The following is a 24,010-nucleotide window of genomic DNA, read 5'->3' as shown; positions in this document are numbered from 1 at the left end:
CCAAAAAAATACAATTAATCGATAGTTATGAGGTAGATATCCGTGACTTTTTTTACAGACCCCATTTTTTTCATTGTGACGTAGTTTGTATAAAAGTTTAAAATATGTGAGTGAATAATTTTTTTAAGTCTTTTTTTTTTTTTTTTCCCAAACAAAATATTAGACATCGTTTAATGATTCTACGCTACAAATGACAGACATTTTGAATAATAAATATAATTACTTCCCTTGTTTTTTTGGCTGTGTTGAAACAATAATAATAATAATAATAATAATAATGCATTTTATTTACAACGCACTTTACATTTCAAAAAACAAATCCCAAAGTGCACATTGGCAAAAAAAATAAAATAAAAATAAATAAAATGAAAAAGACTAAGAATAAAACAGTAAAAGCAAAACAGACACAAGCACAGATAAAATCAGATACCAATCAGATACAAGTAAGACAGTCAAATAAAATTAGCTAGAATAAGCTTTTTTAAAAAGGTGAGTTTTTAGTCCTTTTTTAAATGCATCCACCATCTGCGGGGCTCTGAGATGGTCTGGGAGGGCGTTCCACAGACGGGGGGCAGCAGCTGTAAAGGCCCTGTAGCCCATAGTCTTGAGCCGAGTCCTGGGCGGGAGTAGACGGTGCTGTTGGCCTGACCGGGTTCTGTCTGAAGTATGTAATGTGAGGAGTTCGGTGAGGTAGGTGGGGGCTACACCGTGTAGACAGTGATGGGTGTGAAGGAGGATTTTGAATTCAATACGGAGGTGAACAGGGAGCCAGTGTAGGGTGCGGAGGATGGGGGTGATGTGCTCATGTTTACGCACCCTCATCAGGACCCTGGCAGCGCTATTTTGGACATACTGAAGCCTCTGTAGGCTCTTGCCAGGGATCCCGATGAGGAGTGCATTGCAATAGTCCAACCTGGAGGAGATAAAGGCATGTACGAGTCTCTCTGCAGCAGGACGGGAGAGAGATGGCCGGAGTTTGGCAATATTGCGGAGGTGAAAGAAGGAGGTTTTGCAAATGTAATTGATGTGATTGTTAAAGCTAAGATGGGGGTCAAACCTGACTCCCAAATTAGTCACAGAAGGGGAGAGGGAAGATTTGTGGCCGAAAAAGGAGACAAAAGCAACAAACAAACAAAAGAGGTTGCGCGACGTCTGTAAACGGGGGTTTTCAGGGTAAGATGGAAAAATTAAAACTAGTTTGGGGGCTTAATGCGGCATGAATCTGCTATGGCAGCATATAGACATATTGTTCTATCAAACACAACAGTTGTTTTGGCTTAAAATACAGCATTTTCTTATAAAGAGGAACGCAAGAGCAAAAACTGCTTTTTCAGTCTTGTCTGTGTTTTCCGCCATATACAAATCAAATTTTTTTTTTAAATGTTTAATTTTTCTTATTACGTTTAAGGACCATATAAAGCTTTCAAATTGAAAAACAAATAACAATATTGTGCTAAATGAAATATGAAAAATGCATGGATGTTATAGGTTACTTATTGTTGACAAAGTGTTGCAATTAAAAACACTGAATTGCTGCGGTATTGATTCACAGTTTTGTCAACACAGATAAAAAGTACTATGATGAGCTAGCTGACAACAGTCAACATCCCAGAAGTGAGCACTTTTTCCACATGTTTAATAAGCACTCCATCACGCATGTAATTACATTTTATAGGACAGCACATTTTATGAACAATTCCAATTCATCATTGAATTACAGCACCCTAATGGAAAGCTCCAAACAACGGAGCAAAAAAGCAGAACCCATTTTTCCTGCGTCTTGTCAAGTCCTGCTTCACTTTGTGGTTGGAATCTGAGATGATACCTGGCCCCTACCCTGAAGAATGACAAAGCAGAAGGGTTTGAATTGACATCAAGGGTTAGGAATAGGGTTGTTCCGATCATGTTTTTTTGCTCCCGATCGTTTTAGTTTGAGTATCTGCCGATCCCGATATTTCCCGATCTGATTGCTTTTTTTTTTTTTGCTCCCGATTCAATTCCAATCATTTCTGATAATTTTTCCCGATCATATACATTTTGGCAATGCATTAAGAAAAAAATGAATAAAAATCGGACGAATATATACATTCAACATAAAGTACATAAGTACTGTATTTGTTTATTATGACAATAAATCCTCAGGATGGCATTTACATTATTAACATTCTTTCAGTGAGAGGGATCCACGGATAGAAAGACTAATTCTTAAAGCATAAATGTGACTTTGTATATTGTGACTAAATATTGCCATCTAGTGTATTTGTTGAGCTTTCAGTAAATGATACTGTAGCCATTTAACTGTTCTGCCCAAATGCATGATGGGAAGTGCAACCATGACTGTGCTTAGTGGTACCAATTGATATATCTTCCCTGCGTTGGGAAATAACATAGGGTGTTAAGACAAAGGTCAATTACTACCTTTCTTCCCCACATTGCTTCCCACGATTTTTCTAATCGTTGGTAGAGGGATTGTAAGGCTTTAGCTAATTAAAAAAAGGCTCCAATGGCTGCCAAAATTCACTTTACTCATTTTACGCTGCCTTTAAGCTTTATATATAGGTAAAACGGCGCCATTACAGATTGAACGCGAAAATGCGTGAGTGGGTCGTGCAGCGCATACGTTAATTGCGATAATATTTCAATGTGATAAATTTTTTTAAAAATTAATTACCGCCGTTAACGGGTTTAATTTGATAACCCTACCTTAAGCCTAAACTAAAGACTCTGGATGAGTGTAACATATTATGTCTGTAACGTTAAATACAATTAGAAAATGATTTAATTAAAATATATATGTATATTAAAAAAAGGCATGTCCGATATTTTTTTGCCGATTCCGATACTTTGAAAATGACGTGATCGGACCCAATCGATCTCTAGTTAGGAAAGATGTATTATTATTTCTCTAAATCTCCATGAAAAACTTTTTTAAGCAATCCAATACTCTCAAATCATACAGTATACTCGTATTTATTATTTGAGATTTGATGACTTACTTCTATAAAATCAAAAGTTTTACTCATTGATCATGTAGGTTGTTTTGTTTTGTTTAATCATCGTTATTATTTGGAACTGTCCTTGGGAGTCAGGATATGACAACTTTGAGAATGTTTTGTACCTGTAAAAATGAATATGCGCCGGGTCTCAGAAACCAAGGTAAATTGGATGTTTTATTTGGTTCTGCTGTGGTGGCTGTTCCCTTTATTGAAAACAAAACAATCATCACCTTCAGTTTAAATTGGAATGCACTGCCTTGTTCAAGCAAAAATGACAAGCTTCTCACCTGATCATGTTGCTGGTTGTCCACCGTCTCAGTGTTTGCTATTGTGTCGAGCTCCCTTTTGTCCATGGCTCACCAAACGTCGCCAATTTTAACACAAACCGCCTTCCAATCTGCATATATATACACTCAACAAACCAAAACAAACATGCACAGCCGTAACGATTTCCAGTTAGTCGAATGTGCTCACTTCTCAAGAAATGTCAACATCAAGATTTCACATTTGTGGACTTTATCTATATGAGGAAACAGAACATCAGAATCGTGGGAGAAAAAAAAGAGGAATTAATTGTCTAGAAAGGTACAAGTATTGTAAATGCAATGAACTGTACATGAATTAGGCCAAAATTCAGGCGTGCAAATATATATATTTTTTTTTTAGAAAATGAAGTTCATACTCTCAATCAATTTATTCCGAGTGAGAAAAAGTTGTTTTGTAGAAACAATTGTGAATATTTTTATATCTGTAAGGTAAAAAGTTATATATTTTCCAGAAAAAATTGCGATATAGTGTAAAATATTTTTATTGAAAGAAGTGTAGTCATATTTTTTCAACAAAAGTAGTATTTCTAAGGGGAAAAAAGATAATAAACAAGGACATTTTGGAAAGTTTAAAAAAATATATAATTTTCAAGCAAAAACTTTTTTTTTATTTATTATGTCATAGACTTCATAATTATATTGATGGGTCAGATTTGACCTTCAGTGCGCCACGCCTTCAAGTAGGAGGCCATCCCACAATCCGCTTGAGTTATTCGCAGTATGTCCCAGCGGCACATGCAGCGGTCCAATGCCGGATTTATGTTGAAAAAGTACAAAAGATGTACCGCATACTAACAGGAAGGATTGTCTTATAAGTGATTTGTTCGAGGATTCAAGATAATGATCATATTTTTCGTAGCATGAATGCATTTTGAAACAAAAAAATCAATTGGAGAAATTATCTGATACAGCATTGGCATTATACTTCGCAATATTTATGTAAAATAAATGCTACCTGCACATTTTTTTGCTTTTAACAAAGAATCGAGACTGTTTTACGTCCATATGTATAAAGACTTCAGGGATTTAAGCATTTATTCACAAGAATTTTCAACGGAAAAAGCTCTTTGTTTACATATGGCGGCCGCTAATTTAGTTACTGATGAGCCTCGGGTTTGCAATATTTATGTAAAATAAATGCTACCTGCACGTTTTTTGTTTTTTTTGCTTTTAACCAAGAATCGAGACTGTTTTATGTCCATTTCTATAAAGAATTCAGGGGTTTAAGTATTTATTCACAAGGAAAAAGCTCTGTTTATATATGGCGGCCGCCACATTGACTGACAGACTAGCATCGTACTTCGACATATTTATGTAAAATAAATGCTAACTGCACGTTTTTTTTTTTCCTTTTAACCAAGAATCGAAACTGTTTTACATCCATATGTATAAAGAAGTCAGGGATTTAAGAATTTATTCCCAAGAATTTTCAATGAAAAAAGCTCTTTGTCGGTGATTCCACTCAGTCAGCTCTGACGGCCTCGCCAACAATGCAGGCCCCCTATTAATCGGCCCCACGCCTCGTGTCCCGTCAATATCATTATAATGTCTATCGTTTAGGGCTGTCAAAATTGACGCGTTAACAGACGGTAATTTTTTTAATTAATCAAGTTAAAATATTTGACGCATTTAACGCACATGCCCCGCTCAAACAGATTAAAATGACAGCACAGTGTCATGTCCATTTGTTGCTTGTGATTTTTAGTGTTTTGTCGCCCTCTGCTGGTGCTTGGGTGCAACTGATTTTATGGGTTTCAGCATAATGAGCATTGTGTAATTATTGACATCAACAATGGCGAGCTACTAGTTTATTTCTTGTTTGAAAATTTGACAAATTTTATTAAAACGAAAACATTAAGAGGGGTTTTAATATAAAATTTCTATAACTTGTACTAACATTTATGTTTTAAGAACTACAAGTCTTTCTATCCATGGATCGCTTTAACACAATGTTAATAATGTTAATGCCATCTTGTTGATTTATTGTTATAATAAACTAGGGCTGCAGCTACCGATTATTTTAGTAGTCGATTAATCAATGAACTAGTTGGTCCGAATAATCGAGTAATCGGAAAAGGAACATGAAAAATTAAAATACCTGAGCTGAGCCTCAAACGGCATTAAAAATAAATAAATGAGGATCTATGTACAACAAAAGAACAATTGGCTAACTTACATGGCAAAAGTCCGCTAGCTTAAATGCTATAAAACGCTAACGTTTTTTTTCCAATGCTCTTAAAAAATGGTTCAGACTCATATTACCACAAAAAAAACGGCTAAATATACTATACATATAAACTAAATTACAAATGCATTAAAAAACAGCCCAAAGAAAAACTTAGCTTACGTTGGTCTTAACAGGGAGCAGTTGGATTCAGCCATGTGAAATGACGCAGACCAGAGGGCAATGTATCCACCCTAATCAATAAACTAAATGTAAACACTTTCGAAATAAAACATTAAAACGCCACTTTAATTAAACGAATACTCGAGGCAACAAAATTTAATTCGAATATTTTTTCCTATTCCTAATCGAATACTCGAGTTAATCGATTAATCGTTGCAGCACTATAATAAACATGTACAGTATGTTGAATGTATATATCCGTCTTGTGTCTTATCTTTCCATTCCAACAATAATTTACAGAAAAATATGGCATATTTTATAGATGGTTTGAATTGCGATTAATTACGATTAATTAATTTTTAAGCTGTGATTAACTCGATTAAAAATTGTAATCGTTTGACAGCCCTACTATGGTTATATTGGGATTTAATATTATTTTAACTGATTGCTGCATCGTTTTGATTGAAACTTGATTGGAAAAGAAAAGTTTTTTTTGTAATCATCTTCCATATGAACTTTCTTTGCAAGTTTAGGAATTTTAAGATCACGAAACAAATGCCAAAATTTAGAAAAAATTAACACAATTAAGCATAAACTGAAGTTTTGAATTTAAATCTATTGGTTAATTGCCCCTAACCATGGTACATTATGAATTACTTGTGGCAAATGACCTTTTTTTTGGGAAGGGTTGATTTTCCTTGACCGAACCCAAACCTGAATACCTCAAGAACTATTCAATCAAGAAATCACTTAGAGTAAATACAAACTGTTGACCAAATTAAGTCATCAAAAACAGACTTGATTTTTTAGGTTGATGCTGGAGGTGATTAAGTTTGGGGGCAATATTTTACTGTGAAAAAAAAAAAAAAAAAATCACTGCTTATAAACAAATGCTATTTTTCTATGCCATTCAGTTGGCGCTAACTTGGGTTATCTCTGTTTTAACATTTGTAAAGCGCTTAGTCTGTAAAAGCCATTTGAAAAGGACAAACCCTTTCTTCCTGTATTGTATGTTTTCAATAAATTCCATGCTGTGTTTCATGCGCAATTGAAACGTGAGAGCATCCAGAAAATCTACAGAAATTTACAGAAACCCAAAAGAGGAAGTGGCACCCATGGTGACGCACCAGCACACAGAGGTAAAAGGGTTGTTCATCTCCTTTCGCGACATTTGCTGCAACAACAACAACAACAACAATCTTCCTCATTTTGTCTTGACCAATGATGGAAATGTCTGCCTCTCGTAGCGCCGTAATTTTCGGACAATAAGACGCTACTTTTTTCCTTTCATTTTGAATCCTGCGGCTTGTAGTCCAGTGCAGCTTGTTTTTTAATCTATTTGGATTCATAGGTAACACTTCATTTGACAATAGGTAACACTTCATTTGACAGCGGTGTTATAAGACTGTCATAATTATGAGATGACACTATCAAGGGCAATACTGAATGCTTATGACAGATGTCATTAAGTGTCATCTGGCAAATTATGTCACTAACTCCCTTATGTCCAGCTTGGATCTTTTACATCCATTCAAAAGGGAGATAATTTGTCGGAAAACCATGAATTACATCTGTTATAAGCATTCATTAATGCTCATGACAGTGTCATGTCATAATTATGATTGCCTAATGACAGTCTTATGGCGCCACTGTCAAAGTGTTACCAAATACCATAACTGGCAGTTAATGAAACAACTGGAACAGTAACTGAAGAAATAATTCGCACAGAACATGAATTTTGATTGTTATTTACAGCTGTAATGCTGCAATGCATACTAGGAGGCATGTTGGATAACAACAGTCTTGACAGCAGGTGGCAGCAGCAGTTGACTGTCTCCCTCAAGGGAGCAGTGATGGCTAAAGGAAGCTTCCTCAAGCAATGAAGTTTTGCAGCTAATTGGTTCACAGCTTCATGGTGGTTCATTTGTTCTTATGACATTTGTATGATGCCACTGTCAAATATAGTGTTACCGGTTATTATCTTTTGGTGTAAATATCCCATAATACAGTGAGGATGGCTGCGGCTTATAGTGCAGTGCGGCTTATCTATGAACAAAAGCCGTTTTCGTGCCAAATTTGAAGGGTGCGGCTTATAGTCAGGCATAGACTTCATAACCTATTGACATGACACGGGAAAAGGGGCCGATTTGTAGGGGGCCTATTTTAAAAAACTTCAATTTCAAATATGTACAAAACCAAAGCTGCCACCTACAGTGGCGCCTCCAGAAATTTTTCATAGGGGTGGCCAGATGGGGCCACTTCTGGGGGGGCGCACCAAAACTAAAAGCCATAATTTCAGATTTTCATTATACAATTGCAGTAAAACGGTCAGGAGAAAAATAACAGAAAGACTTAAGGACACGGCTTCTGATATACTTTGGTGTATTGTGTAATATCTGATGTTACTAATGAATTAATGTGCATAGTCTATAACTGTCCAGTCAACATTTTGAGTTCCACAACAATTCTTTTTTATTGTATTATGTATATATTAGGCATAAGGTTTACATTTAACGAAACAAAATAATTACTGGGGAAAAGCAGGTGCATTTGGAATGAAATGCATAACTGATGCTACAACCATCTAACGAAATACTGGCAAGCGGGGTGGCCAACAAATTTATGGGGGGGGGGGGGGGGGGGGGCATGGCCACCCCCTGGTGGCACTACTGCTGACCTAAAACCAAAACAGTCACCTACCTTTGCCATATATGAGTCTCCATGAGCAGCGGCATAAAAAAAAAAATTCAAAGCCGTTCCCTTATAAAATGCCGATTAATTATTTTTTTATATAAGTATAACACAACTTAAATAGCTAGAAAAGTCTCGGTTTTTGCACTAGATGCACAAAAATCACCAAATGCAGAGATAATCACCTATATTTCAGGATCTATAGCAATATTTAACATATCATATAAGTTTTTGACCAAAATAGCAACATTTTTTTTTTTTTAATTTACTGCAAGTTTTCAACAGCTAATAAATCACTCAATTTAACATAAGAAACTTAATACTTGAGGAAAACATGCAGAATCACTTATAAATAATATGTAAATATATTATTAATAAATTCTACATATAATCACTTAATAACTTATTTTAGGATAGAATAGCCCTTTATTATCATTATCGCTATATACTGTTAGCGAATGAGGCTAGCAACCGCCTGGCGTAACAGGAGCTTATCTGGCAAAAATTATTGTGAATAAATGCTTAAATCCCCAAATTCTTCATAGATATGGACGTAAAACAGTCTCGATTCTTGGTTAAAAGCAAAGAAACCGTGCAGTTAGCGTTTATTTGACGTATATTGACGTAGTACAATGCTACCATGTTAGCGAATTAGGGTAGCAGCCGCCTGGCGTAAAGGGAGCTTTGTGGTGAAAATTCTTGTGATTAAATGCTGAAATCCCCGAATTTTTCATAGATATGGATGTAGAACGGTCTCGATTCTTAGTTAAAAGCAAAGAAATCGTGCAGTTAGCGTTTAATTTACGTAAATTGACGAAGTACAATGCTACTCTGTTAGCGAATGAGGCTAGCGGCCGCCTGGCGTAAACAGAGCTTTTGTGGTGAAAATTCTTGTGATTAAATGCTTAAATCCCTGAATTCTTTATAGATATGGACGTAAAAGAATCCTATTCTTGGTTAAAAGTAAACTATGAGGCTAGTCAGTTACGAAAATTAGGCGCCTCCATGTGTAAACAAAGAAGAACATTCCTGCGAATTAATGTTTCAATCACGCATGCATGGCACGATAAATATAATATTTACCTTGAATCCTCGAACAAATCACTCCTGAGACAATCCTTCCTGTTTGTATGCAGTACAACTTTCGTAGTTAAATCCAATCGTAACAAATCCAAGCTTAAATCCGACATGAGCATGTGCCGTCTTCGGCTATTACTAAATGAAGCTCGGCCCCCTCTGATAAGGTGTCGCGCAAAGAATATCAAAGTGACACGTCAATAGTGATGATGTCTATGAGTCAGGTGCGAAAATTACGGTACCTCAGTGGCTGATATGACACAAAAAGATCAACATCCGAGCACAGGTCTTATGTTTTTGGAGGGTGTTTATTGTCTTGCATGTGTCACGGTGATAAAAATACAAAAAGAGATTGTCATTTGATAACAATATTGCATCATTCTATGAAGCTGAAAGTGACAGTTCAAAAAGATGATCAGTCGTATTTATTATTGTTTCAACATCTCCGCTGAAACAGCTATCCTGTCAGGCGAGGAGGTGGAGGGCGAGGAGGTTGGTTGTGGAAAGACAGCTCTTAGACGAAACCCCTTGAATAACAGAAGTTTACAGTTAGCTTAGCTCAGTGGGGGACGAAAAGGTAAGAAATAACAATCACCTGGCCGGCCAGTAAATTGCATGCGCCATGTCTCCACGCGCAGTTCAAGCCTTGTAACCTCTTCTTTCTCACCTAAAACAAATTCATACGACAATGTAAGTACCATTTTTAGCAGAATCACATAGCCCATGTTGGATGATTTTTTCAGGCATTGTCTTTAAGAAGTTACACAAAGAGTAAAACTGATATTTTGGGGAAAAATTGTAAACCGTTTGTGCAAAAAAAGTGTATCTAAGGAGTTGAAAATCAATGTGTATTACGAATTCAAAAAGAAAAAAAGTATTTATAGCAGCGGTCCCCAAACTTTTCTGTGTGAGGGCCATATAACTCTTCCCTTCTCTGGTGAGGGGCCGGGGTCAGTTTGTAACAGAAAAAGTGTGACGATTGCAGGAGTGCCTAAATGTAAAAATGTATTGTTTTTCAGAAAGCCACAATCAAATAATCCTTTCTGGATTCTTCACGGAACAAAAGTAAACAAAATAAAAATAATATAATATAATATAATATAATATAATTAGGGCTGTCAATATTATCGCGATAACGGGCGTTAATTAATTTTTAAAAATTAATCACGTTAAAATATTTGACGCAATTAACGCACATGCCCCGCTCAAACAGATTAAAATGACAGCACAGTGCAATGTCCACTTGTTACTTGTGTTCTTTGGAGTTTTGTCACCCTCTGCTGGCGCTTGGGTGCGACTGATTTTATGGGCTTCAGCAGCCATGAGCATTCTGTAATTATTGACATCAACAATGGCGGGCTACTAGTTTATTTTTTGATTGAAAATTTTACAAATTTTATTAAAACGAAAACATTAAGAGGGGTTTTAATTAGGGCTGTCAAACGATTAAAATTTTTAATCGAGTTAATTACAGCTTAAAAATCAATTAATCGTAATTAATCGCAATTAATCGCAATTCAAACCATCTATAAAGTATGCCATATTTTTCTGTAAATTATTGTTGGAATGGAAAGATAAGACACAAGATGGATATATACATTCAACATACGGTACATAAGGACTGTATTTGTTTATTATAACAATAAATCAACAAGATGGTATAAAACATTATTAACATTCTGTTAAAGCGATCCATTGATAGAAAGACTTGTTGTTCTTAAAAGAAAAATGTTAGTACAAGTTATAGAAATTTTATATTAAAACCCCTTTTAACGTTTTCGTTTTAATAAAATTTGTAAAATTTTCAATCAAAAAATAAACTAGTAGCCCGCCATTGTTGATGTCAATAATTACTTACACTATGCTCATGGGTGCTGAAGCCTATAAAATCAGTCGCACCCAAGTGCCAGCAGAGGGCGTCAAAACTCCATAAAACACAACATGTGAGCGTGTCACTGTACTGTCATTTAAAATGTCTGAGTGGGGCATCTGCGTTAATTTTGTCAACTATTTTAACGTGATTAATTTAAAAAATTAATTAACACCCGTTAACGCGATAATTTTGACAGCCCTAGTTTTAATATAACATTTCTATAACTGGTACTAACATTTATCTTTTAAGAACTACAAGTCTTTCTATCCATGGATCGCTTTAATGCCATCTTGGCATTAATCGGTTGATTTATTGTTATTATAAAAAAATACAGTACTTAAGTACCGTATGTTGAATGTATATATCCGTCTTGTGTCTTATCTTTACATTCCATCAATAATTTACAGAAAAATATGGCATATTTTATAGATGGTTTGAATTGGGATTAATTACGATTAATTAATTTTTAAGCTGTAATTAACTCGATCAAAAATTTTAATCGTTTGACAGACCTAAATATAATATAATATAATATAATATAATATAATATAATATAATATAATATAATATAATATAATATAATATAATATAATATAATATAATAATAACTTCACAGAAAAAGCCAGGAAATAAATAACACGAGTAAAAAAAAATAATTAAAAAAAAAATTTGATCAGGGGGCCGGACCAAATGTGGAGGTGGGCCGTATCCGGCCCGCGGGCCATAGTTTGGGGACCCCTGATTTATAGCCACCGCAGGAGGATTTGGATATTTCAAAGAATTATGTTACAAAAAGCAGAAAACTAAAATATCAAAACGTGGAATCAAAAAAGTTTTATAATACTATTTCAGTGAAAATTGTGGAGTTTATACTGGGGGGGGGGGGGGGATTACATTTTGAGAAAATTAATAGAAATATATTCTAAAAGTTACATCTTTGACAAAGTCACATTTTTTAAAATGTCACAGTTTTGTTTTGGAGTTTGAGTGAAATTTAATTTGAGTGAAAAATCTATTTGTGCGAAAATAATTTGTATATGACGGAAAACACTCAGGTGACTTTAGGTTCCGCTCTGAGACCCCCAATTTGACCAAATTTCAAAATTGTCCTATATGCATGTGTGATAAATCATTGGAAAGCTTAAAATCTCTCATTTTATGGGGGAAGACAATTTTTGAGCAGGAGGGCATTTTTAAAAAAAAAGAAGTTTTTTTTAAACAGCAAAACCCTTATTAAAGACGCCATGATTTTAACGAGATATTATCACGTATTTATCTCGTTTCAATCCAAAAACTCCATGTAGCATGTATCATCGATTGTCAAGAAACAGATGTGAATGGCCACAGCCGTATTTTGGGGGGATTTTAGGGGTGAAACATGGTAATATAACAAGGGTCGCGATGCAGAAATCGCAGACATCAAGGAGTAATCAAGATTTTCTATTTCGTATATCAAGGAGTGGTCAAGATAAACTCTTTCATATAGTTACCCTTTTAAACTTTTTTTTTCTTTTCTTTTTTTTTTCTTTGTTTGGATCGATTATTTATCTTCTAACATATCAGAGAAAATGCGACAGTAACAAAAAAATACAATTAATCGATAGTTGACTTTTTTACAGACGCTATTTTTTCATTGTGACGTAATTTGTTTAAAAATTTAAAATATGCGAGTGAATAATTTTTTAATGTCGTTTTTTTTTTTTTTAATGAAATATTAGACATCAATTAATGATTCTAAAATAAAAATGACAGACATTTTGAATAATAAATATAACTAATTACCTTCGTTATATGGCTGTGTTGAAACACAAGCGGTTGCGCAACGTCTCTTTTCCAGGGTAAAAGGGACAAATTAAAAATTAGTTTGGGGGCTTAATGGGCCATAAATCTGTTATGGCAGCATATAGACATATTGTTCTATCAAATACAACAGTCATTTTGGCTTAAAATACAGCAGTTTATTTTAAAGAGGGGTGCAAGAGCAGAAACTGCTTTTTCAGTCTTGTCTGAGTTTTCCGCCATATATTAATGCAAAAATTGTTTTTTTCCCCTGAATTATTATTGTACCAAGACTGACCATAATTTATAGTTCGACATATTGCTTGAAATCATACCAGTGCAGGTGGAGGTCGAGGTGGAGGCTGAGTCGGCACTCCGACAAGGCTCGAGGCATGAGTCATCGGTGAGGTTGCGAGAAGCAGGATCAGCTGTACGCATAAGAGCAAGGCTAGCCCGCGTTTATCCATGTTGGAATTCTCACACAGCTGACTCAGGATGCCTGCTTATATACACGGGCTGCAGATACAGGAGACAAATCCCATTGGTTCATCTAAAGTACGTGACATCTCAAATGGAACCTTCCCCTGAGCCCACTGATGGACCACTGCCTGTTTACAAAACTTGTTTATGGAAGTCCAGACTGAAATTTAGGCATGCATTTCTGACATGTCCTCAAAACTGCCATTACCACACTTTAAGTCACACTTTTATTTCATTTTATTACACCAGTATACTATTTTTTTTCTCATTGCGCATTTAGTAATTGGAATGCACTGTAATGTTCAAGCGGCCATGACAAGCTTCTCACCTGATGCAGTTTTAGCTTGTCCACCAACACGTGTGACAGTATCGGCGAAATCCACCGCAATGACGAGCAGGAAATCCTTCAAAAGCAAGAGGAGCACCAGCACCCCTGGAGTAACAATTTCATTGTAGTTCACATGTGCTCACTTCATAAGCGATGTCAACATCAAGATTTCACACTGTTGAACTTTTTTTTAATAAGAGGAAACTTGCCACTAAACAAAGATGGTAAAATGCAGAAATATGTATGTGAATTCAGCTATTCAAGGCCCAATTATAAAGTGGAGGATTTGGAGGTGACCAAATGACAACGCAAGAGAGTTTGAATTGTATAAGCAAAGAATTTGGCATGCGATGATAAATCAGAGAAAGGAATTACAGCTACAGTGGTATGAAAAAGTATCTGATCCTTTTGGAATTTCTCACATTTCTGCACGAAGCCTTTATCAAAATCTTTTTCAAAATCACACAGATGAAAAAACAGTTTTTGCTTTAACTAAAACCATCCAAAGATTTATAGGTTTTCGTATTTTATTGAGTATAGTAAGCAAACAATGACAGAAGGGGTAGGAATAAATAAGTGAACCGTGACATTTAATATTTTGTGCCACCCCCACGCTTCCTGTAGCTGCAGATCAGTCCAGCACATCAATCAGGACTAATCTTTGCCCATTCTTCTCTACAAAACTGCTGTAGCTCAGTCAGATTCCTGTGATGTCTTTAGGTCATGCAACAGAATCTCAATCGGATTCAAGTCTGGACTTTGACTTGGCCACTAGTCCAGAACGTAAATGTTGTTCTTCTGAAACCATTCTGAAGTCTGTGTTTTGGATCATTGTCTCATTGCAGCATCCACCCTCTTTTTAGCTTCAACTGTCTGACAAACAGCCTCAGGTTTTCCTGCAAAACATTCTGATAAACTTTCATTCTTCCATTACTGATTGCAAGTTGTCCAGGCCCTGAGGCGGCAAAACAGCCCCAACTCATGATGCTCCCTCCACCATGCTTCACGGTGGGGATGAGGTGTTGATATTGGTGAGCTGGTCCATTTTTCCTCTACTCATGACGTTGTGTGTTACTCCCAAACAATTCAACTTTGCTTCCATCAGGCCAAAAAATATTTTGCCAAATCTTCTGTAGAGTGTCCGAGTGCCTTTTTACGAACGTTAAACGAGCAACATTTTTTTTATTGACAGCAGTGGCTTCCCCTGTGGAGTCCTCCCATGTACACCATTCTAGGCCATTGTTTTACATATAATTGATTTGTGCACAGAGATATTGGACTATGCCAGTGATTTCTGTAAGTCTTTAGCAGACACTATAGTGTTCTTTCTTTACCTCTCTGAGTATTCTGCACTGCATTCTTAGCGTCTTTGGTGGACGGCCACATGGAGGAGAAGCAACAGTGCCAAACTCTCTCCATTTGTAGACAACTTCTCTGACTGTCCAAATACACACATATATATGTCTATGTGTGTATATATATATATATATATATATATATATATATATATATATATATATTAGGGCTGTCAAAATTATCATGTTAACGAGCGGTAAATAATTTTTAAAATTAATCCTGTTAAAATATTTGACGCAATTAACGCACAAATGCCCCGCTCAAAAAGAATTAGAAGGACAGCAAAGTGAAAGGTGTACTTGTTGTGTTTTTCGGAGTTTTGCCGCCCTCTGCTGGCGCTTGGGTGCAACTGATTTTATAGGCTTCAGCACCCATGAGCATTGTGAAAGTAATTATTGACATCAACAATGGCGGGCTAGTAGTTTATTTTTTTATTTCAAATTTTACAAATTTTATTAAAACGAAAACATGAAAAGGGGTTTTAATATACAATTTCTATAACTTGTACTAGTTATTATCTTTTATTTATTTTCTATAATTTTTAATAAATATTAATGTTTTATTTATTTATATATTTATATATTTTATTTATTATTTTTATTTATCTTTTAAGAAATACAAGTCTTTCTATCCATGGATCGCTTTAACAGAATGTTAATAATGGTAATGCCATCTTGTTGATTTATTGTTATAATAAAGAAATACAGTACTTATGTACCGTATGTTGAATGTATATATCCATCTCGGTCTTATCTTTCCATTCCAACAATAATTTACAGAAAAATATGGCATATTTTATAGATGGTTTGAATTGCGATTAATTACGATTAATTAATTTTTGAGCTGTAATTAACTCGATTAAAAATTTGAATCGTTTGACACCCCTAATATATATATATATATATATATATATATATATATATATATATATATATATATATATATATATATATATATATATATATATATAAAATACTATACAAATCAGCAATCCTTGATCACAGGTCTTCAGACAGCTCTTTTGACCGAGCCATGATGCACATTAGACAATGCTTCTCATCAAGACATTTCTTACCAGGTGTGTTTTCTATAGTGGGCAGGGCAGCTTTAAACCACTCATCAGTGATTTGGCACACACCTGACTTAAAATGTTTGGGAAAAATTGGTTTCAACTGCTCTTTAAGTCACTTTAGGCAGAGTGTTCACTTACTGTATTTCCCCTTCTGTCATTGTTTGCACACTATCCTCATTAAAAATGAAAAGCTATAAATATTTGGGTGGTTTTAGTTAAGGCACACACTGTATTTTCATCTGTATGATTTTGACAACGATCAGATCACATTTGATGGTGATTTTATGCAGAAATGTAAGAAATTCCAAAAGGTTAAGATACTGTTTTATACCACTGTATATATAAAGTTGTTAAAAGGGGAGAAATAAAAAGTTTCCAGGAATTGGAAAAATGCATACAATTTTAACACTTTTGGATATCTGCAAGCACATGATTTAAAAAAGAAAGATGTTAAGATAAGTGGGGACAAAAACACCCTATAATACACTTACACGCATGAGCATCAGCATTTCCACTTTTCTGCAGGACTATCATATGACCGATGGGATTCATGTATGACTGGGTGCTAATAGACACACTCAAGTAGAGATACTATCAGTGCCAGGATTAGTGATCAGGCAGCATAGAATAGGATATCAACATATCCACACTTACAAGTGATTCGCATTATACGGGATTCTACATCTCACATTGCTGATTTGTGTACGCTCCACCCCACCTAATCACATCTCTTTCTGACTCCGCCCCCCTCCTTTTCTCCTCGGTCACCAGGCACCCCATACGGTGCCCACCGGAAATACAATTAGCTAACAAAAGCACTATTATATTCTTCCTTCTTTCTTTATTTTCCCTTCAGGCATGACAAATCCAAACAAACATACAGCATATATATGTGTTTACAATTAATTCAACCCTATTAGAAAAGGGCAGACGGGAGAAGCCGAAGCTTATGGAATCCCGCCCCCAGTATACCATAGGACGCAGGAAATATCGAATAACAATTTTTGACATTCAGATTGCGTAGTGATTACAAGGTTTTTTTTTTTTTTTTTTTTTTTTTTTTACCATCCCCCTTGATTGTTAATTTTCCCAATAGTCCATTGTCGGTCATGGCGATGTGCTCGTTTTGTTGATTAAATCCAGTAGATTAATTCATAATTCAGTGGTTAGTTTATTCAGTTGATTCGATCCAGAAGATAGGGAATAGCTGAGGACCGATGGCAGGCCATGTCCGCCACCCCCCTTTCGTCGACTTAATCCTCGTCGCTGTTTTCATTCCTTGCTGCCTTCCGACAAACATTCATCTCAAGGTTGCGCAGTTTTGTAGTAAGTTGCATTGCCATTCCGGTTCTGGCAGTTTTTGATGCCGCCAGGTCATTCTTCACCTGTAATATATCATCACAGGCCTTGTTGAGGCTGACATTCACTCCAGCGATAGCATTGATCACAGTAGTCGCCAATTCCACCGTTCACTTTTGGCTATCCAACACTTTGATGATGTTCCGACTAGAGATCCCGATCGATCGGGTCCGATCACGTCATTTTCAAAGTATCGGAATCGGCAAAAAAATATCGGCCATGCCTTTTTAGAATTTTTTTAAAAATTAAATCGTGTTCTAATTGTATTTAACGTTACAGACATAATATGTTACACTCATCCAGAGTCTTTAGTTTAGGCTTAAGGTAGGGTTATCAAATTTATCCCGATAACGGCGGTAATTAATTATTTTAAAAATGTATCACGTTAAAATATTTAACGCAATTAATGCATGCGCTGCACGACCCACTCACGCATTGTCGCGCTCTATCTGTAATGGCGCCGTTTTACCTATATAGAGAGATAAAAGGCAGCGTAAAATGAGTAGAGTGAATTTTGGCAGCCTTTGGGGCATTTTTTTAATTAGCTAAAGCCATACAATCCCTCTCCCTACGATTAGAAGTATCATGGGAAGCAATGTGGGGAAGCAAAGTAGCAATTGATCTTTTTCTTAACACCTTATTTTATTTCCCAATGCAAAGAAGATATATCAATTGGTAGCACTACGCACAGTCATGGTTCCACTTCCCGTCATGCATTTGGGCATGGCTACAGTATCATTTACTGAAAGCTCAACAAATACACTAGATGGCAATATTTAGTCCCACTATACAAAGTCACAAGTCTTTCTATCCGTGGATCCCTCTCACAGAAAGAATGTTAATAATATACTGTAAATGCCATCTTAAGGATTTATTGTCATAATAAACAAATACAGTACTTATACTGTATGTTGAATGTATATATTCGTCCGAGTTTTATTCATTTTTTTCTTAATGCATTGCCAAAATGTGTATTATCGGGAAAAATTATCGGGAATGATTGGAATTGAATAGGGAGCAAAAAAAAGCAGTCAGATCGGAAAATAACGGGATCGGCAGATACTCAAACTAAAACGATCAGGATCGGATCGGGAGCAAAAAAACATGATTGGAACAACCCTAGTTCCGACGAATCAAGTGTGCTCCAAGCCCCTGCAGAAGAATCACAGCCAGCAGTGCAACAAAAAGAAAAACATCCTCGATGTCTTCCACTTCGAGTGTGGTCAGACACAGCAGCCGCCATCTACCCCAGCTATCCTTCATATATCCAGACTTGAAAGTGTTTCCCGGGCAGGCACGTTGTCCAGGTTCTAATCTCATTGTAGAAAAGATCTTGTCCAGGGCACTCAGTGACCAATTGATCAGTTCCATTTCGTTACAGAATGTCACAATACTACTATTAGAATTAATTCATTCATATTCATAGTTAGTGTAGGCATTGATGTATTTCTTGTTGTTGTTTGTTCTTCTCTTCTGTTTCTGTCCTTTTCTATTTTCCTTTCTGTCCCTCCATAACCGCTTCCTGCTCGCTGCTTTCTCCGAATAAAAGAAACACAATGAATAATCATCACAATGGGACAATATCATACTCCCATGTGATACTTTAAAACTGTTCGGAACAAAAGGACACTTAGATTCCCATTCTAGGTGTCAAGCAGCTGAACAGGACAGGTTTAAAAAAAAAAAAAAAAAAGAAGGATCCGATACATAGAGGTGACCATTTCATTGTGAGAATTCTCCTTGTGGCTGGGAAGGAGGCCACAACTAAGAACCGGTTAAGAACAACATCTCCAGCGTATGGCTTTCAATAGCGGACAAAATACTTGATATGGAATTGCTTACATTTCAACTGAAGATAAAAGAACATTTGTTTTAGAAAAAAATGGGGAAGTGGGAAGTAAAAAACTGTGGGACTGGCTGACATGCAAGGAATGTACGATAGGGCAGTGGTTCCCTAAAAATTTCTTTTCAGGGACCCATACTTGGAACACTGTGATCTTTGGTGAACCCATGTACATTTTTCCCTACACAGAGGTACTTCTACTTAAGAATGTCTCTATATACAGAATTTTAAGGTTTAGACACATAAACCATAAAAACCATAAATAATCATAAAAAGAAGGTAAGTAAGGGTATTTATTATTCAAAATGTCTGTCATTTTTAGCTTAGAACCACTAATTGATGCTTTAAAAAAAATTTTTTTTTTAAACTCTTTAAAAAAATTATTCACTCACATATTTTAAACTTTTAAACTAATTACGTCACAATGAAAAAAAAATGGTGTCTGTAAATAAGTCACTGATATCTACCTAATAACTATCACTTAATTGTAATTTTTTTGTTACTGTGGCATTTTCCCCGATATGTTAGATGATAAATAATCGATCCAAACAAAGAAAAAAAAAAAAAAAAAAAACAATTAAAAAACGTTTAAAGGGTAAATATTAGTGCTGTCGAATGATTAAAAAATTTAATCTAGTTAATCATATGTCAACCGTGTGATTAATCATGATTAATCACATTTCCCTCGGGATGAATAAAGTTGTTCTTCAGGAAAAAATTTTTAGGAAAATACTATAATTAACTTAAAATTTGTTTTAAGATGAAATGTATGATGTGTGAATGAATTAATACTTGACCAAATAGAGTTTTAAAATTTGATTTAACAACTCAGCTTGTATAAAATAAAAAATTAAATTAATTGTCTGTATTATACAGCAAAGAGTTTTAACAGATTAAAGTGCCCCGGACTAACAATGTGGCTCAAGTACCGTTTGGCATATTACCCAAAATTAACTAACAATTTAAAGAGCAGACAAGCACAATACAGTAACACTAGCTAGTATTTCAAAAAATGTGTAAACAACTTGTCTGTTAAATTTGAACATTTCACACAAATAAATGCAGCATTTGCAGTTTTACACTAAATGGCTGTGTGAGATATAAAAAAATAAACTGTAAAATTTCACACACTTAACTGAAAAACATTACACTAAACTGTGTGTCAAGGTGTTTAGAAACACTGCTTAGGTTAGCCAGTCATACTCTAAATTTTCTTAACCAACTGCTCAGGCAAACTAGCTTGTTGACATTTTCAGATAACAGAGCAGACCTTTTCTTTTGAACAATGTGCCCTGTCAAAGAAAACAGTCTCTCGCAAGGAACGGTTGTGGCAGGTGTGACCAGATACTTTTTTTTGCAAGGCAGGCCAGCTTATTGTGGGCACCACTGTGCGCAAATCACCACTGTAGTGGACATAAGTCGATGCTGGCACTGCCTTGTACCTGTCTAGTAGTTTGTCATTGGTTGTTGTTGTTGTTGTCATTTGATTTTCAAGGCCCCCGTCTTTGACTATGCTACAGTCTCTGTCTACCCAAGTAGCGATAGCAGTAATCAACCTACTGTACTTGTTGTCTTTTTGTTGACAAGTCCGAGTCCGCACGCTGCCAGTGTAGCTTGATGACTGCGGCTTGTTCCCGCAGTGTTAGCGTCATTGCTAAAACTAGCGAAGATATGCTTTGCCCGAAGGTGGTACTTTAGGCTGGTTGAGCTTTGATCGAAGGATAGTTCATTACAGCAGTATGTGCACACAACTTTGGTTTTATCCAGATTTCCATTAGGCAGCTTTTTAAAATGGAATTTGCCATGAAGCAGTCCTGGGTCATCATCCACACTCATCGTGGGTGGCTGCATTTTGTCCTGCATTGCACGCGGAGAATATAAACATCAGTGTGTGGGACTACGGGGGGCAGTTGTGGCCAAACTTAGTGTGAGCGGTAAATTGCGTTTTTTTTTTTTTTTTTTTTTTAATGCGTTAATATTTCCAGATTAATCATGGTTGTTAAGGCTTTATTGTTGACAGGCCTAGTAAATATATGAAAAAGAAAATCTCCACCACTCCTTGATGTCTGCGTTTTCTGCATTGCGACCCTCGTTATATTACCATGTTTCACCCATAAAATCCCCCCAAAAATCCAGCTGTTACCATTCACAGCTGTGTCTTGACACTTGGTGATACATGTGGCATGGAGTTTTTGGATCGAAACAAGGTAAGTACGCGATATCTTGTTAAAGACATGGCGTCTTTAATTCTGCTCTTTTATGCTCTCACCACCAGATAGGGTTTCGCTGTTTACATTTTTTTTTTCTTTTTTTTAAATTGCCCTCCCGTTCAAAATTGGACAATTTTGAAAGTTGGCCAAATTGAGGGTCTCAGAGCGGAACTTCAAGTCAACTAAGTGTTTTCCGCCATATATATATATATAAATATGGCGCATATATACAGTGGGGAGAACAAGTATTTGATACACTGCCAATGGGAAAACCCATTGTTCTCCCCACTGGATATAAATATATATATATATATATATATATATATATATATATATATATATATATATATATATATATATATATATATATATATATATATATATATAAATATGTATATACAAATATGGCGGAAAACACTCAGGTGACTTGAGGTTCCATCATTGGAAAGCTTAAAATCTCAATTTTCTGGGGGAACAAAAATTTTGAACAGGAGGCCATTTAATTAATTTTTTTTTTTAAACAGCAAAACCCCATCTGGAGGTGAGAGCACGTGAGAGCAGAATTACAGACGCCATGACTTTAACGAGATATTATCACGTACTTACCTTGTGTCGATCCAAAAACTCCACGTGGCATGTATCACCGAGTGTCAAGACACAGCTGTGAATGGCCACAGCCGGATTTTTTTTTTATATTATGGGTGAAACAAGGTGATATAACAAGGGTCGCGATACAGAAATCGCAGACAGCAAGGATATAGTTACCCTTTTAAATGTTATTTTCAATTTTTTTAGTTTGGATCGATTATTTATTATCTAACATATCGGGGGAAAAAGCGACAGTAACAAAAAAAATATACAATTAAGCGATAGCTATGAGGTAGATATCAGGGACTTTTTTACGGATGCCAAATGTTTCATTCGTTCGTAATTCGTTTAAAAGTTTAAAATATGCAAGTGAATAATTTTTTAAAGTTTTTTTTTTTTTTTTACTAAAATTTAGACATCAATTAATGATTCTAAGCTAAGAATGACAGACATTTTGAATAATAAATATAATTACTTACCTTCTTTTTATGGCTAAGTTGAAACAACAGCGGTTGCGCGACGTCTGTAAACGGGGGTTTTCAGGGTAAAACGGACAAATTAAAAATAGTTCGGAGGCTTAGTGCGCAGCATATAGACATATTGTTCTATCAAACACAACAGTTCTTTTGGCTTAAAATATACAGCAGTTTATTTTAAAGACGGGTGCAAGAGCAGAAACTGCTTTTTCAGTCTTGTCTGTGTTTTCCATCATATATAAGGGGAATCTAGTTTCCAATGAATGTAAAAAAAAAAAAACAATCCAAACTACTGTCAAAGTGAGCGCTTTTTCCAGATGTTTAATCAGCATTGCATTACAAGTCTAGACAAGATAAATTTTATAGGATAGCACATTTGATAAATTATTCCCTTTCCCCATTACATGACATCACTATCATTGAAAGCTTCAGACAGCAGCGTGAAAAAAAGCAGGAGCCAGTTCTTTGCTTTTCCTCCGTGGCTTCAGCATGATGGCTTGCAGTGTACTGCCTTGTTGTTTAGGTTTGGGCTAAATGACAAAGCAAAATGCCTTGAAATGAAATCAAGTGTTCAACAAACGTTCAAAATTCATTCAAACAATCAATCGTGAGACAGAGATTTACAGAATGTACATTTTCAAGAAGGAAGTTGTCTCCAGCATACAGAAAAGAGTTTTTTTTTGTAAAATAAATACATGGAAAAATACAAATAAAACTTTTTCTTTTATCAAAAATCTAAGTTTTTTTCCATTTTTCTCATGGTGATTCAAACACTCCTTGGGAGTTGGGACGAGACAAGATTTTTTTTTTTTTACCTTGCCGAAAAGAGGAGAGAATGCACCCAGATTCCAGTAATACCCTCGAGCTGTTTCCTTCTTTGGAAAAAAAAAATCAGTTATCTAAATTGGAATACAATTCCATGTTCACCGCTGCATTCTCACCTGTTGCAGTTTCTCCTCGACCCCTAACCCAGTGGTAGCATCAGCCGAATTCACCGCAGAGATGAGCAGGAAGGCCTGCACACACAAGAAGACCAACAGCACCCTTTTGTCCATTGCTCACCAAGCTTTACTAAGCTGGAACACAACCGTTCAATATCATGTTTAAATACTCAACAGAAGCCAAAGGCAGCCGTCACAGCTTCCTGTTAGTCCAACGTGCTCATTTCTCAAGAGATGTCAACATTAAGATTTCAAAATTGTAAAATAA

At 35.6% G+C, this 24,010-nt stretch overlaps 1 long non-coding RNA gene across 1 annotated transcript; it reads right to left on the bottom strand.

The window, feature by feature from the left end:
* Window positions 1-381: 381 nt before the first annotated feature.
* On the bottom strand, window positions 382-3,452 carry LOC130930162 (uncharacterized). Its single transcript, XR_009067002.1, has 3 exons — window positions 3,284-3,452; window positions 3,119-3,199; window positions 382-1,837 (listed from the first exon to the last, which is right to left on the bottom strand). It is a non-coding gene; the product is annotated as an uncharacterized LOC130930162 (long non-coding RNA).
* Window positions 3,453-24,010: the final 20,558 nt, after the last annotated feature.

Source organism: Corythoichthys intestinalis, chromosome 14 (genome assembly GCF_030265065.1).
Source record: "Corythoichthys intestinalis isolate RoL2023-P3 chromosome 14, ASM3026506v1, whole genome shotgun sequence".
NCBI classification, from domain to species: domain Eukaryota; kingdom Metazoa; phylum Chordata; class Actinopteri; order Syngnathiformes; family Syngnathidae; genus Corythoichthys; species Corythoichthys intestinalis.
This window is presented reverse-complemented; position numbering and strand designations above follow the sequence as displayed.